Source organism: Mustela nigripes, chromosome 18, assembly GCF_022355385.1.
Source record: "Mustela nigripes isolate SB6536 chromosome 18, MUSNIG.SB6536, whole genome shotgun sequence".
NCBI classification, from domain to species: domain Eukaryota; kingdom Metazoa; phylum Chordata; class Mammalia; order Carnivora; family Mustelidae; genus Mustela; species Mustela nigripes.
The window spans coordinates 30022116-30038222 of NC_081574.1; the positions used below are offsets into that span (position 1 = coordinate 30022116).

The following is a 16107-nucleotide window of genomic DNA, read 5'->3' on the forward strand; positions in this document are numbered from 1 at the left end:
TCTCCTCCTCTGGAATTCTGCTGCTCTCCTTGGTTTTGAAACCGCACTCCTTGGTAGGTGAACTTGGTCTCGGCTGGATTTCTTGTTGATCTTCTGGGGGAGGGGCCTGTTGTAGTGATTCTCTAGTGTCTTTGCCCCAGGCGGAATTGCACTGCCCTTATCAGGGGCCGGGCTGAGTAATCCGCTGGGGTTTGCTTTCAGGAGCTTTTGTTCCCTGAGCGCTTTCTGTAGAGTTCTGGAGGACGGGAATACAAATGGCGGCCTCCTGGTCTCCAGCCCGGAGGAGCCGAGAGCCCGGGGCCCCACCCCTCAGTGCGCCCTCAGAGAACAGTGCCCAGTTACTCCCGTCTGCCTGACCTCCGGCCGTGCTCCGAGCTCACCGAGCCTGCGACCGGTTCAAGGTAACACCGAGCTGTGAGCTCACTGTCGGCTCTGTCTCTGTAGCCGGATTTCCCGTTCCAATACCCGCAAGCTCTGCGACACTCTGACACCCCCGATTCTTCTGTGGGGAAGAAGAGGCCACGCTGACCCTGCGTGGGCTTTGCCCCGGTTTAGCCTCTGGAGTGATGTCCTTCAGTGGAACAGACTTTTAAAAGTCCCGATTTTGTGCGCCGTTGCTCCGCCGCTTGCTGGGAGCCGGCCCCTCCCCCCGGGGTCTATCTTCTGGTCGCTTTGGATTCACGTCTCCGCCAGTCCGCCAGTGGTTGTTTTTCTGTTTCCAGAATTGCTGTTTTTCTTCTCTTCGATCTGCCGATGGATTTGCAGGTATTTGCAATTTTTAGATAAGCTATCTAGCTGATCTCCTGGTAGCTGAAGTAGTCTCAGCCTGCTACTTCTCCGCCATCTTGACTCCTCCCCCCAATTTTCCTCTTCTTGTAAGGACACTACTTATACTGGATGAGGGGCTCAGACTGGAGGTGTATGGCTTCCTTTTTACTGACTGCATGTGCAGCAATCCTATTTTTTTTTAAATTTTACTTAAAATTTTTTCAGTGTTCCAAAATTCATTGTTTATGTACCATATCCAGTGCTCCATGCAATACGTGCCCTCCAAAATACCCACCACCAGACTCACTGCCCCCCCAAACCCTCAGTTTGTTTCTCACAGTCCACAGTCTCTCACAGTTTGTCTCCCTCACTGATTTCGCCCATCTCACTTCTCTTCTCCATCTCCCAATGTCCTCCACGTTATTCCTTATGTTCCACAAGTAAGTGAAACTATATGATAATTGTCTCTCTCTGCTTGACTTATTTTACTCAGCATAATCTCCTCCAGTCCTGCCCACGTTGATAGAAAAGTTGGGTATTCATCATTTCTGATGGAGGCATAATATTCCATTGTACATATGGACCACATCTTTTTTATCCATTCGTCTGTTGAAGGGCATCTTGGTTCTTTCCACAGTTTGGCAACTGTGGCCATTGTGCAGCAATCTTATTTCTAGATAAGGTCACATTTTGAGATACTGGGAGTCACAACTTCAACATACCTTTTTGGGGGACACAGTTCACCCTGTAAGAAGCTCAATGCAACTTATCACATGTGTAGATATGTGTGACTTCACTCCAGATAAAAACAATTTCATCACTGCAAGGATTCTGCCATGGACACCTCCTTCCCTTTCTGTCACCCTACTCTGCCCTTGAAATAGCACTCATCTATTCTCTACCGCTATAATTTTGTCATTTGAAGAAAGTTTTATACATGAAATCATACAGACCCACTTTTTTTTCCCCCCTTTATGTAGTTTCCACACCCAGCATGGAGCCCAAGGCAGGGCTTGAACTCATGCCCCTGAGATCAAGACCTGAGCTGAGATCAAGAGTTGGATGCTTAAGCACATGAGCCACCCAGGCACCCCCACACAGACCACTTTTTAAGCGTAAAACCCACACACACCCATATAGAAGTGTAGTTGGATGCACCTGAGAATTTTCTAGACCATCACATGGCAGGAGTTTTATAGCTTGTCTTCCTCCAGTTGTCATGTTCTGGGCTCCTTGCCGGTCCATATACAGTATCAGTCAGCATCTTCTTCTTTCTCATCTTCTTTACCCATGGAGAACTGGGGACCGTGAAAAATATTTGTTCGGTGGAGAGTAGATTGAAGCTTTGCTGCCATCATACTTCTCCAATGGCAAACCCTTGCATAGTGCAACAGAAACTTGACTGGGATTTGCATCATGCAGAAGAGTTGTAAATCTTAAGAATTGAAAGATCACAAAATTCCCACGGGTTAATGATAGAAAAATGCATAATGTAGTAGGAATAGAAACACACGCTCTTTAGAGTTCTATGGGAACCTAAAGGCCGTTTGCCCCTTCTTGCATCTTTATGGAGGAAGTACACACACCAACACAGGTAGGACACATTCTGCTGCAGTAACCACCACTACTCTGCAGACGGTACTGGGGTGTTTGGCAGCGTCTGAAAGGTTGAATGCCCTTTACGCAGCTCATTTGTTCCCCGACCTTGTCCTTCTACCTGATTGGCCAGTTTTGACTGCCCAACGGTGTATTTTCCCCAAAATAGGACGGCTCCCATAGATTTGCCCTATTTCTCTGAATTAAAATAAAATTGGAGGTCACACAATGCAGTCTGCCAGATTTAGAACCTCCCAGCATAAGAGAACGACTTATATTTCTAAAGAAAAAGCACTAGCAAATTTTGGATGCTTCTGAATGAAGCCCAAGGTTGATCACTCGCTGTGGTCCAGAATTGCCGACGCATTTTCTTACTGGAGAGTAAGCGGGATCTCTCTCAAAGCGTCTTCATTGTCTGACACCACAGCTATTTCTGTCCCTTACAAATGTTGTAGCAATTTAGCAATCTATTGACTTGACTTTTTTTCCATAAACATGCTGCCTGTTCGATGCATAATTCAAATTCACACACAAACCGTGAGATGTTTGCTTAGCGAGACCTATAATTTAAACGTAACCTCTGCAGAAAGCCATTCAGCAGTGCCTGTGTGTAAAGTATAATTTAGTCTGTAGAAGCAATCTTCCCTCCGCCGTTCTAATATGTGAGCTTGTTTGCTAAATAATCATTGTAGCGTTTTGCTCAAAGCAGTGGTTTTATGTATTTTCCCCCCACCACTCGTAAATGCTGCCAAGGTAAATGAGAGTTCTTTGGAAACTGCTACTGTCATGTAGTTTTCATTTGAAAATGTCACAATAAAGCAATGTTCTTTGATGCCAAGTAGCATGGAACATTAGAACACGATAAACATGGTCCCTAAATACAGTAAAATAACAGCGTAAATGGCCTGATTCTCTCTTAAAATGAGAGGCTTTTTGTTGTTTTTATTCTAAAGGGCCTGATTGAGGGACATAGCTGGGAAGAAGATGGAGTGCATAAAAGGGCCGTCAAGGTGGGAGTGTGGAGGAAATTATTATTATTTGCAGCCTGGGCCGAATGGAAGGGAAGAGAAATTTGGGAGAAAAATGTACTCCGAATAAGTGAAATGGAGATTACAGTCCAAAATATGCCATTAACAACAAATTACAAAAGTCTTTCTAAGAGCCAGGCGGAGGCACAAAGTAAAAGCAAAGTTTTAAAGGTGTAATTTGAAGAGTCAGGAGAATATATAAAAAAAGGAAAAAAAAAAAAGAGAGAGAGAGAGAGAGTGAGAAAAGTTATAGAAGCGGCCAGATGGGAAGGGGCACTACTTTCTTAAGTGCACTTTTGCTACTTTTAACTTGTCCTGCCTGCTACAACATTAGTGAATGTTGACTATGATTTTTTGTCTGTTTGAGTCCTAGAAAATGGTTACACAATAACATTGGCTAAATCTGACTCATGAGTGGAATGGGTGGTTGTTATATAATTTCTTGCACCTTTGTAGTTTAAAATTATGACAAATTTTTTTAAAGATTTATTTTTATAGATTTTATTTATTTATTTGATACAGAGAGAGAGAGAGAGCACAAAGCAGGGAGAACGGCAGGCAGGGGGAGATGGAGAAGCTGGCTCCCTGCTGAGCAGGGAGTCTGATGTGGGACTTGACCTTGGGACCCTGGGACCCTGGGACCTGGGACCATGACCTGAGCCGAAGGCAGATGCTTAACTGACTGACTCACCCAGGTGCCCAGGATTTATTTATTTTATTATAGAGGGAGGCAGAACACATGCAAGTGGAGGGAGGGGCAGAGGGAGAGGGAGAGAGAATCTCAGGGAGACACTCCGCTGAGTGTGGAGCCCACCACGGGGCTCCATCTCGTGACCCTGAGATCATGGCCTGAGCTGAAATCAAGAGTTGGATGCTTAACTGACTGAGCCACCCTGGCACCCCAGGTATGACAATTCTAAATTAAAAATAAAATTGAGAATTTGAATCCACTGAAGAAACTCTGCAAATAGCATACCAATCACATCATGGGATAGTAATATGCAAAATGTCACCTGTACTGCTTCCATATATTTGGAGGTGTAATTACTGTCTTTCAGCATGATGACAGAACCATTTGTTAAAGTCTCATCCTTCAAACATTTATTAGGTGATTACTATTGGTACTCACAATGTTGCTCACTAGGCATTCGAAAATAGAGGATTTTGCTTTCTTATCCAGAGGACTCAATGTTCTATGGCTTCTTCTTCTTCTTCTTTTTTTTTTTTTTTAAAGATTTATTTATTTATTTATTTATTTGACAGACAGAGATCACAAGTAGGCAGAGAGGCAGGCAGAGAGAGAGGAGGAAGCAGGCTCCCTGCTGAGCAGAGAACCTGATGTGGGGCTCGATCCTAGGACCCTAGGATCATGACCTGGGCTGAAAGCAGAGGCTTTGACCCACTGAGCCACCCAGTACCCTGTTCTGTGACTTCTTAATGCTAAATTCCAGGGGAGCCCATGGTGTCTTATTTTCCCTTCTTTTTTTTTTTAAATTTTTTATTTTTTATAAACATATTTTTATCCCCAGGGGTACAGGTTTATTTTTCCTTCTGAAAAGTTCTGTGTCTAATGTCTTCCAACTTTTCGGGATACCACTTTTGGCCCTACCACTTGTCATCATTTCCTGAGTGACAAAAAACTGGTCTTCTCCTATGATAGCCATGACTTTATTCTGATGACTTACTTAAGATAAAAGTTATTCATCCTCATGCCTTATGATTGCTTCCAAAGGACAGTCATCACTGCACGCAGTTTTCATCCATTGCACATTTTTGGAAGAGTGAATCTGATGTTCTAAAGCCAGTTTTCAAGCACGATATCCAAAGTGTTTGAGGAATAACAGTAGAGTAGGTACATGTGTAACTACCACATTAAAGGGAAAAATACTCATTGATGTTGATATCCTGCTATGTTTCTTTTACAAAAAAAGCTGCTTTATTTTAATCACATTTTGTACCTGTGCTTACATACTGAAAATTCAATGGTAAGTCAATATCCGCTCTTAATACATTTTAGCTTAAGACTATCTTTTATCTAGTAGTTAGTGAGAAAACAGAAACACAAGAGAAAACAAGAACTTCACTTGCGAATTGTTTAACTGACTGGGTCCCAAAAGTCCATTTATTTATTTGTTTTATTTATTTGTTACTTTTGTACTTGTTTGGTTGGAGTCTCAAGCGCTTCATGAACTGTAGGTCTTTGACAAGTGTGGACCCAAAGTGCTGTTGTTGATTGGAAACCTTGGTGCGGGTGGTCCAGTGACATGGCTTCCATTTTGAGTCTGTAACTACCCTTTCCTCCCAATTACAGGAACTGAACTGTGTTCAATGTTATGTAATTCTTACAGTGATTCCAATGAAAATCACCAGTGGTGGGCATGATTGTGTGCCTTTCAGCAATTTGGGCAAGAGACTATTACAGTTCGTTTAGCAACGGCCGTAGAATATTGGGGTGGGCCAAGAAATAGACTCAGTGGACCAAATGCAGACTCTGCTTCTCTGATGGAAAGAATCTGGAAAGAAATTAATGGAACTTATGCAAGGAATCCTTACTAAGTGTTGGGTCCCTAATCAAAGGAGCGAGACCGATTCAAAGCGAAGGTCAAGCAAAGCTTTATTTCCTGCCAAGCATCGAGAATCAAACTCACTGGCCAGGGCCATCTCTTGCAAAGAGGCAACCTCTCTCTGCCTTACAGACTAGGTTTTAAGGGCAAAGGCCATGTCGTTGGGCCTGGGCATGCACAGGTGGCTGATGAGATTGTAACACACAGAGAAAGCTGCACAGTCACGCTAGGTCACATGTAAGTGACCAATTGAATTATAATTTACCCCGTAGTAGATATTTGAACTAGCCTATCTCCTTGGTCAGAATTGGTGCTCAAAGGGCACCCAAAAGGCAGAGCCCATACTCCTTGGTAGCTAGGGAGACAGTATGCGCGCTCTACTGATTGGATGCCTCCACCTGACCTGACTCATCCCTGCATTTGGGCTGTTACCTCCACCTGACCTGACCCCCACCCTTGTATTTGGGCTTTGTTACCTGGGACTGGTTTCCTGGACCTGCTTTTAAGTAAGTTCCCCTGGGGGGTGGGCAGGGTCAATTTAAGTTTTACTGCATGAACAACAAAATGGCTGTTCAACCGAGGTGGGGCCACTCTGGCTAAATAGGCCCTTACACCAGCATCGTTTTGTTCATCATCTTCCTTTTTCATCTTTGTCCTCCTATGTGAGCTGGGCCTGTCCTGCTCTAGGTCCCCTGCCGGTCCTTTCTCATGGCAGTGCTCTCGAGGCTCCTCTTTCTTGATGTTGGAGCTGAATTCCCCAGCTAAGGGCTCCAGTCTGGCTCTAGTGTTGCTGCCCCGGGCTCCTGAGACTGCACCTCAAAGCTGAGCTTGTTTCCTAGAAATGGATTCACTACCAAATATTGGTGCTTCTCAGAAATGGAATTTTGCCGCAGAAGGTGGGGAAGGTCTCATGCAGGCAGTCCGCACTTCTCTTGTGTGAGTAGAGGTGCTGGAACTTTGCACTGTTCTTGGTCCATTTCCATTCTGTCTCCCCAGGGGCTAGTCCCTCCTCACTAGCCTAACATCCCAGTGACAACTTTCTGAGATTATACTATAATCTCCTCTGGGGATGGTGAACCAGAAAAGGATTACTTTGGATCCATCACAAAGTACACAGGAAAACTCCAGTTAATTAAAATACTCTTGAAATGAGGTTTTCTCCTTAGTAGAAATTTCTACTTAATTTGGATAAACCAAATTTATGTCTTTTAGTGTCAAAAGATAAAATGTTCTCCAGTAGTATTATGTTTAATAAGAGCAAACATTTACCAGGTGCCTGTTATACACCAGACCCTCTTAGAATATTCGTTACTAATCTCATTTTAGTCTAACAACAGTTTTGAGAGGTAAGATGACAATTACCCTCACTTTGTTTTTGGGGAAAACCAGGTATCGAGAAGGTTAGGTAACCCTGTCCAATGTTAAGGCAAGAGGGAAGGCATGGGATTGAACCCAGGAATTTTGTATGTTCAAATCTAGGCTTCAGCTACTATTCTATTGCTTCCACAAAGACGATAGGGAATCTGGAAGCTTCTGAGATGAATTGAAAAAAAATTGTTTTTGGGAGTATTCTTTTCCAGGATGTCTTCCTTTCCTACTGCCACTCCCACACCGCTGCTCCCATAACCTCAGGCCACATCTTCTACATCCTAGTACAGTCTTTACCCCTCTGGAAGTCCTTGCTATTCCACGAAACTCTCATTTTTCCACACTGATTGCTCTCCTCTATCTCACTGTCTCATGGGGAGAAAATTCATTGGATTCATTTGAGCGCATGGGTCATTTCCTGTCTGTTCCTCATTTCCTTCAAGAGCAAGAGTAAATTTTGCAGTCTACTTTCCCAATTCTGACACCAGCTCCCACGCATGGGTTCTTTCCCCGAGCTAAGCAGTTCCGCGACACCAGCTGGGTGTCCTGTACTTCAACGCCATTCTGACAACTCTGTTCAGAGGCATTATCTCCCAATAGATAATGGCAGACCCCACAGGGTCATTAAGGGCTTAGTCCAACAAGACTGCAAATGTCTCTCTCCATTCCTTGGCTGGCCTCCTGTCATGGAGGGCACTGGTTCCTAGAGGATGGGGCAGTGAGTCTGGCTCACCATCTCTCCTGCCTCCTCTCCCCAGCAGGAGGTCATTGACTGCTCTCAGCCTAAAGGGCTCTTTTCTCCCTCTTCATTTGGGTGGAAACTATTTTCCTTTGAGATGACAACTTCTGCATTTCTCCTAAGGGCTCACCTTCCCTGTCATCTTAATTCGGACACATTATCTGTATAAGTTCTCAAAGCACCAAAAGTGTGTCTCCTTCTTTGCAGTGATAATGAGTGGGTGATCCTTTCATTGTACATTTAGACTTGAAGTGCCCCAGGGCAGAGCTTGTTTCTATTTTGCCCACCATTAAATCTATGGCACCTAGTATCGTGCTTGGCACAGAGCAGGTTCTACATTAATATAAACTGAATGAACAAATGGATGAATTTGTGAATGAACACAAAATTTCATTCTTATACAATTCTCCTATTTCTAGTAAAGGACACACACACACACACACACACACACACTCACACTCCCTCACCCCCCAAGATGAATATATGAAAAAGACAATTTGCTATGTAGCCCTTCTTGGAATCTTAGGTTTATATGAATTATTTTGGCAACGTTTACTCTGGAGTTTTCCAAAGTTTTCTCTCTCCCTAAACTAGAATTTAGTTTGAAGTTCGGTCTCACTGGAATTTCAAACAGAGCAGAGATGTGTTTTTGAAACTGTAGGCAAATAAGCATCCCTATATTCCCTGATCATGTGCTATAATTTGTTTTTTGTTTGCTTCTACCTCCTTCAGTGTATCTTAGTTCCCCAGAGCCCATAAAATGGTAGAGAAAAAGGGAAGTTATTTCCATTGGTTTATTGCAAATTGTTTTCTTACTTTTCCACTGGAATAAACATTAGATTCCACGGTGCTTTCTACCCAGAACTAGTCTGACAAAGTGTGAAATTTCATGCATTATGGCCCTAGCTGACAATAATTAACATACACTAGTTCTTTCAAAATGATTTTTGTAACCTGGACTTTTTTTTTGTCTGAGACTTCAGACATTTGGGTTTTGTTACACAGTTTTGAATTCTCTAGGAATTGTTAGTTTCTGCTTCTGATGTCCAGTCCAAGAAGAAGAAGAAAAAGAGGAGGAGGAGGAGGAGGAGGAGAGGGAAGGGGAGGGTGGGGGTGAGGGTGAGGAGGCGTGTAGGGGGGAGGGGGGAGGAGGAGGAGGAGCAGGAGGAGGAAGAAGGAGGAGAAGGAGAAGGAGAAGAAGGCTGTTTCCTTGGGATTGGTTACTTTTAAGTGTTTATCCAAGATTTTACTGTTATTTAAAAATATACCTATCATTTTTAGATCAAGCCTTAGGGAAATTATTATGCGTAAGAGTATAAATTGTGATATTTTAATACACTATGATGAAATCACTGAAGGCATCATCATGTGAAGAAAACCCCAGGGAGGTTATTAGCAATTTAGCATTTACAGTTTATGAGAGAATGCTAATTTCACTTACTAGAGAAAAGTACAAAGATGGTGATCATTATGAATAAGACCCAATGATTATATAAGCCTAAAAATGTGAAGTTGATGATCGTAGCGAAATACTTAAAATAAATGCATCTGATAGCATAGAGGGAGTTGTGCATCCCTGATTTGGTTAAATTTCTTTCTAGATTTCTTTTTCTGAGACTGTGTAGCAGTGACAGTTCTGCCTAGAAGGTATCTCCTGGTTGTGTGATTTTTCGCCTGTGTAGATGATCACTAGCTATCGAGGAGGATGTGTGTAAGTAGATCATGGTGCCTTAGCTAACACCTAAAAGCCATTATTGTATCTCCTTCTGATTAATTTTTGTCCCCTACCCTTTTTCTGGACCTGTTATCAGGAACCATGCAAGTGTCTTACGTTCATTGTCTCATTTGTCTGATTAGCTACTCAGGCTCCTAACTTGATTGCAAGAAAATAGGGAAAACATTTATTAAATGCTCCTTAAAAAATAAGTCTACCGTGCTATTTACAGCGAAGGAAAGTAAGTTGGTGAAAGAGCCAGGTATATATATGACAGGCTCTCCACTCTTTGCTTCTGATTGTTTTTGTTCTAATATGTCATTTCAATTACTTCATCATGCGAACAGCTGTTCCATTCTCAGAAGTAGTGAAAATGGAAACAATCTTGGGCAGTTGAATCACAAAGTTGCCTATGTTACTTTAAGAAGAAAATAGCCTTTTCAGATTATAGTAAATCACCATAAGTTTATTTTATTTTACATGGATAAAAAGGACAAAGTTGGGAAATTCGCAAATCAATGCACAGAGGTATTGGGAGGAAAGAAAAAGAACAGAGAACATAGAAGTGGCTCAGATTGAGGAACGGAAAGGGAAGAAGAAAGTAAAAAATAGATAAATTAGTGTCTCCGTGAGACTCCGTCTTTCAGAAAAGAAATCATGTAAGATTCCTTGGGTTTTAGGTGAATTATTTCCTTCTAAAAGGCATGTTTTCATCAAGACCGAGCACCCAGTTATTGTCAGTTATGAGTAGGTAACAGCACTGAACGATTGGGAAAATTATCTTGCTTAATCCTTCCTATGCTCATCTGAGAAGAAGGTGCTGTTTAATTCCCATCTTACCTGTGAGGAAGCTATGGCTGAAAATGTTTTAGAAAAACGTGTTCTGGGTCACATGACTAATGAATAGCAATTTACTTAAATCTAGGTCAGCTGAATTTCCTCCCAGTCTTTTTAATATGGTCAGATATGGGCAAATAATCACCCTGACCTCTCGATCTCAGAGGCACTTTGCAGCTCTATAAATTTTGCTGTCATGGATAGCCCTGTTGTATAAATCAGGATCCATGGTAGACCATGAAGCTTTCCTTCGTCATTCTCCAAGCCTCTATGATTCTTCCTTGTATTAACTGAGTGGTTACTCTGAGCTGGGCCCGTACAAGGCACCGGGGGATTGAAAATGGATGGGACGTGTCTCGTAAGCAAGCGAGAACTGAAATAAAGTTCTTGTCACAACATGCTGAGCACAGTGACAGAAAATGTGAGCGAAATCCATGGGGACACCCTGTGAGAGGGGGTCCCTGAAGAAGTGGGAGAATCTGAGGGAGAGGTCTGTGTCAGTTTGTTAGGGCTGCCTTAAGAGAATGCTATGGACTGGCGGGGGCGGGGTGTAAACGTCAGAAATTTATTTTCTCATAGTCCTGGAGGCTGGAAGTCAGAGATCCATGTGTTGGAAGGTGTGGTTTCTCCTGAAAACTGTCTCCTTGGCTTGAAGATATGCCCTTTTCTTTCTGTATGTGCGCATGCCTCATGTCTCTCCTATGTCCTGATGTCCTCCTTTTCTAAGAACAGCAGTCATGTTGGACTAGGGTTCACTCTAATGACCTCATTTTAACTTAGTCGGCTTTATCTCCAAATATAGTCATATTCTGAAGGTGTTAGGGCTCCAACACATGGATTTTAGGCGATAGAATTCCATCTGAAATGTCAACGGGCTAACGTGGATCTTGGAGTTTCACACCACCCTGCCGTTGCCCAGAGTAGTGCTTTCTCCCATTTGGTCACACACAGAATCCCCTGGAGGCCTTGTTAAAACAGATTGCTGATTAGAGTTTCTGATTCAGTAAGTCTGGGCTGGGGACTGAGAAAGTGCATTTCAAGCAAGTTCTCAAGGTGGTGGTGGTGGTGCTGGTGCTGATCTGGAGGGTACACTTCCAGAATGTACCCTCATTGAAGACTGAGTGACAACCCCCAGTGAAGATCACTGCAGAAATCCGGCTGACCCCCACAGGACGTTGAGCAGGGCTGCATGGACTTTGCAGAAATTGGCTGGGAATGGTCTTTTTCAGGTTGGTGGAAGCAGCTCTCTTTTCCTGATCCCCATCTCTCTCTCTCTCTTTTTTTTTTTAAAGATTTATTTTATTTATTTTAGGTGTGTGTGAGTGGGGAGAATGTGCAGGGGAGAGTGGCAGGGAAAGAGGGAGAGAGAAACACAAGCAGACTCTGTGCTGAGTGTGGAGCCTGACATGGGGTTCAGTCCCATGACCTTGAGATCAGACCTGAGCTGAAACCAAGAGTTGGACGCTCAACCAAGTGCACCACCCAGGCCCCCCTGGCCCCCATCTTTAAGAAGCTAATTTTTTTTTTCCTTTTGGAGATGAAGGTTGACACTGTTCTCTCCCTTTTTCTCTCTATTATTCTGAACTGCTGCCTCAGATAGACTTCATCTGTCTGGGGGTTGTGGTTGTTTATTCCTTGCATAGTGTGATGATTTCTTGCTGTGCAGAAGTTGGGAGGTAGCTCTGGGATTTGTCATCTTAGGCATGATTTTATATTTCCTTAACATGCTTTACTGTTCGTTTCTGGAACTGTGTGTGTTTACATGCGGCGAGGTGGGGGAAGTGGGTTTGTCTTAGTTACTGGGTTTTCCATCATGTGTATCAGCCTATATTTACCCTTAGGATAATTCTCCTTGAGGGCTGGTGCTTTTCAATGCTGTCTTAAAGCTGGGTAGTTACAATTTAATGCTGACTACTACTAATTATCATAAAACAAAACGAAGAAATTATGTTTATAACAGTCTGTTCTCCAGGCACTAAGTTGGCTACAAAGATGTTCATTATCATTATGGACATTAGTGTTAAGTAGGTGCATTAATATTTTACTTCTATATTATCAGGGTTGAATGATAGTCAACATTAATAGGCAGAGTACTGAGAATTTAAGAAGATTTTTTTTTCCTACTCCTTTGCCTGTATGCATGGTTGTGTGATGTGCACATGGGCTAAATGAGTCATTTCAGCCAGCCCTGCAAAACATTTGGATACTCCATAATTAATCTGTTCCGAACAATCAGTAGCGGGAAGAAAGATAAAGAGAATGAAGGATCAGCTGTGGCATAGCCCAACTGCCCACTGGATAGACATAACCTCCGCCTGACTTATAAACTTTGTTCTAGAGTGTTATATAACACAACCGACATTGATTCTGTGTGTGTATGATCTATGTCCATGGCCGCGAGCAATGCAAACTCATAGGCATTGTATAAATGTTCAGTGTAGGTACAGTAGCAAAAGGTATCAAAGGAGTCATTTCTTTTGTCTATTAACCATTACTTGATCTGAGCTTTTAAGGAGCTACTCTTCCAAAAACATAAGTCCTTCTTGAGATGGCTATGCCGATCATGCATTCACTCAACAAATATTTACTAAGTGCCTTCTATGTGCCAGGCACTTATATTAGCAGCTATGAACACAGCAGTAAATAATACACAATTCCTCTTCTTATGGAGCTTACCATATGCTAAAAGAGATGAGCAATAAACAAGTAAATAGTTGACCGACGGTAGGCGTGCTGTGAGATAAGCAGGGTGACCCGACAGAGGATAGGATACAACATCCGTCGTTGGGGTGATAGAGAAGATTCAATGAGAAGTTTACATTTAAGCTGAGACAGGAGGAGCTAGAAGGACCTACACGTGTAAAAGGGAGAACATTGTGGGTAGAGTGGACAATGTGAGGGAAAGCCTTACCAATATCCCAAACAGATTGTCTCCTAAGATCTACGTATCTGAAGGACTATGTGTTCTTCACTGATGAGTAAAAGTCAAAAATAAATTTTGGAAATAGGACAGGGTTAAGAGAAAGCAGACCTTGGTGGACAGTCTGTGGTCCTTGTGAAAGCTATGGCCAGAGGGAGGAACAAAGGAAGTGTAGCAAAGACATATTTTTCTATTTTGTAATTATGTCTAAAAAAAATGGGATGCCAGCAGCAGACTGTGTGCTATGGCAGATTTGCCCTAGGATAGCCTTCTCTGAGAAAGGGCAGAGTTCCTTAGCTCTTGGTCTCTTCACATTTGGCTGCTTCATTGCTGTGGCATGACCATAGAGACAGGTGCATGCGGTATCTGTTCATGGTCTCACCTGCTTGCTGCAGGCATGATGGGCTATGTTCCCCCTGTATAAATAATCCAGACCTATTTGGAATCATCCATATGTCTCTACTGCACCTGCATTGGCTGGTCAGCAAAGACTAGAGGTCGGTCTTGTGTTCTATATTAGGTCATGAGTCCATGTAGCAAACCTACACAATTGAAGGTGAAAAATCTATTCAATCAGCCCATTGTTTAGTATTCAAAACGTTTAAACAGTTTGGCTGGCCTTTTAACTGAATTGGCCATAATTTGAAGGGCATAAAAAGTGTTTAAATTAGCCACAGTGAAACGGGGGGAATCAAGACAATTATTCTAATCCTTCATTCAAACATCTAATGAGCACTTACCATATGCCATTGGCCTCATCTTCCTCTACCCAGTGGAGAGGAGTTTAGATGTAGAGTCAGGAGTGCTGTTACAGCTGAGTTAGCTTGACCATGGAGAACCCAGGCCTGACTCAGCCATTCTCTTTTCATACCTCGTGTGTGGAGTTGACTGAGGCATCACCATAAACACATAGCAAACATCCAAGTAAGCCTTTAGGTGCTGATTTCTAATTTTTTTTTTAAAGGGTAACATAGTATCTACCATTTATGGAAATAAATGAAATTTTGCGAAATGACCAGGGAGGAATCTGTCTAGACAAAGAAATAATATAAATTGGGTTTTGAGGTTGGGGAAAAGCCTAACATGTTCTGAAATGGTTATTCATTTTGTAAGTCAGAACATAGGACCAGAAGGAGAGAATGAGGAGGAATAAAAGATACCTGGGGAAAGTCTATGAAGGAGTTCGTAAGCACCATAGTGAAAAGCATGAATTAGTTTCTAGGCTAATGGTTTCTCAAACTTTATTGTGATTAAGAATCACCAGGTGGGAGAAGGGTAGGCAGTGGTTTAAATACATATTCCTATAAATGAAACAAGATGGGATCAGGAGGGAGAAAAACCGTAAGAGACTCTTAATCTCACAAAACAAACTGAGGGTTGCTGGGGGTAGAGGGGTAGGGAGAGGGTGGTTGGGTTATGGACATTGGGGAAGGTATGTGCTATGATGAGTGCTATGAAGTGTGTAAACCTGGCGATTCACATATCTGTACCCCTGGGGCTAATAACACATTATATGTTAATAAAAAAATTAAAAATAAAAAAATAAATATAGATTCCTAAGTCTTGCTGGCCAACATGACAATTGAGTAGGTCATAGGTCATAATATCTTTTTAGTACTTCAGGGTATTTAGATTCAGGAATCCAAGAATCATCAACTGAGAAGTACTGCTGTAGGTAATAGGAAGTTCTAGAAAGGTTTGAAGCTAGAGAGTGTCTTAGTGGATTGCGTTACCCTAATCTAGCTTAATTCTTCCATTAATGTGCTGCAGTTACTTAGTCTATGATAGAGAACTTCGTCTTGTGTACTTTCTCTTGGTTGCTCTCTGCTGGTACCCACACAGAACTGTTAGTGGTAATGGGAAGTCAGATTCTCTATGCTTGCAGTGTACAGTGAAAAACCTGCATGGTGAATTGAACCATACAGTCATGATTCTGTTTTATAATTTTTCCAACCACAGCTAAATTTTATCTACATTAGCATGGTAGTTTTATTGTGCTGACCTCTCAGTGCCAATTCATTGGTCAATCCAAATGTCTTTGTTGACCTAATTTCCTGTTCCTGAGGCCACTTGGAGTCCCTTACAGTCTCTCCAGGAGGATCCTACACCTTTTTAATTGCAGTGGCCTCTTAGCAGGTTTCTAACTCCAAACCTTGGATTTGCAAATCCATTTTTTTTTTTTGTATTATTTCTGGAGTTGATTTTCCAGAACTCTGGTAAAGTTTATGCTATTTCTTTAAAATTTCTTTTGTTCCTCCAGCTGACCATTTGCCATTCTTAGAACAGCCACAGAATTCAAGATGATTTTGCTTAACTAGCAATTTCGTCTTCCTCGAAAGCCCTTTCTACTTCTCTAATTGTAGAAAGCCTACTTATCTTTTGTACTTCCTCTGTGAAGGCTTTCTGGAGCCCCCAGTCATAAACAATTGTTCTATAATTTTTATTCACTGCACATTTTACCTCGACTACAGAGCTTATCTAATTTCAACGTATGACATATAACATACGGTATCATATTTTTTATTTTTATTTTTTTATATTAACATATAATGTATTCATTTCCCCAGGGGTAC

General features: G+C 42.2%; 1 long non-coding RNA gene across 1 annotated transcript in view; it reads left to right on the forward strand.

Annotated features, from left to right (window-relative positions):
* Positions 1-11769: 11769 nt before the first annotated feature.
* LOC132006395 (uncharacterized) overlaps positions 11770-16107 on the forward strand; it is a 96870-nt gene continuing 92532 nt past the window's right edge. Inside the window, exon 1 of the long non-coding RNA XR_009401086.1 lies at positions 11770-11843. This is a non-coding gene — a long non-coding RNA (uncharacterized LOC132006395). The remainder of the gene's footprint in view (positions 11844-16107) is intronic.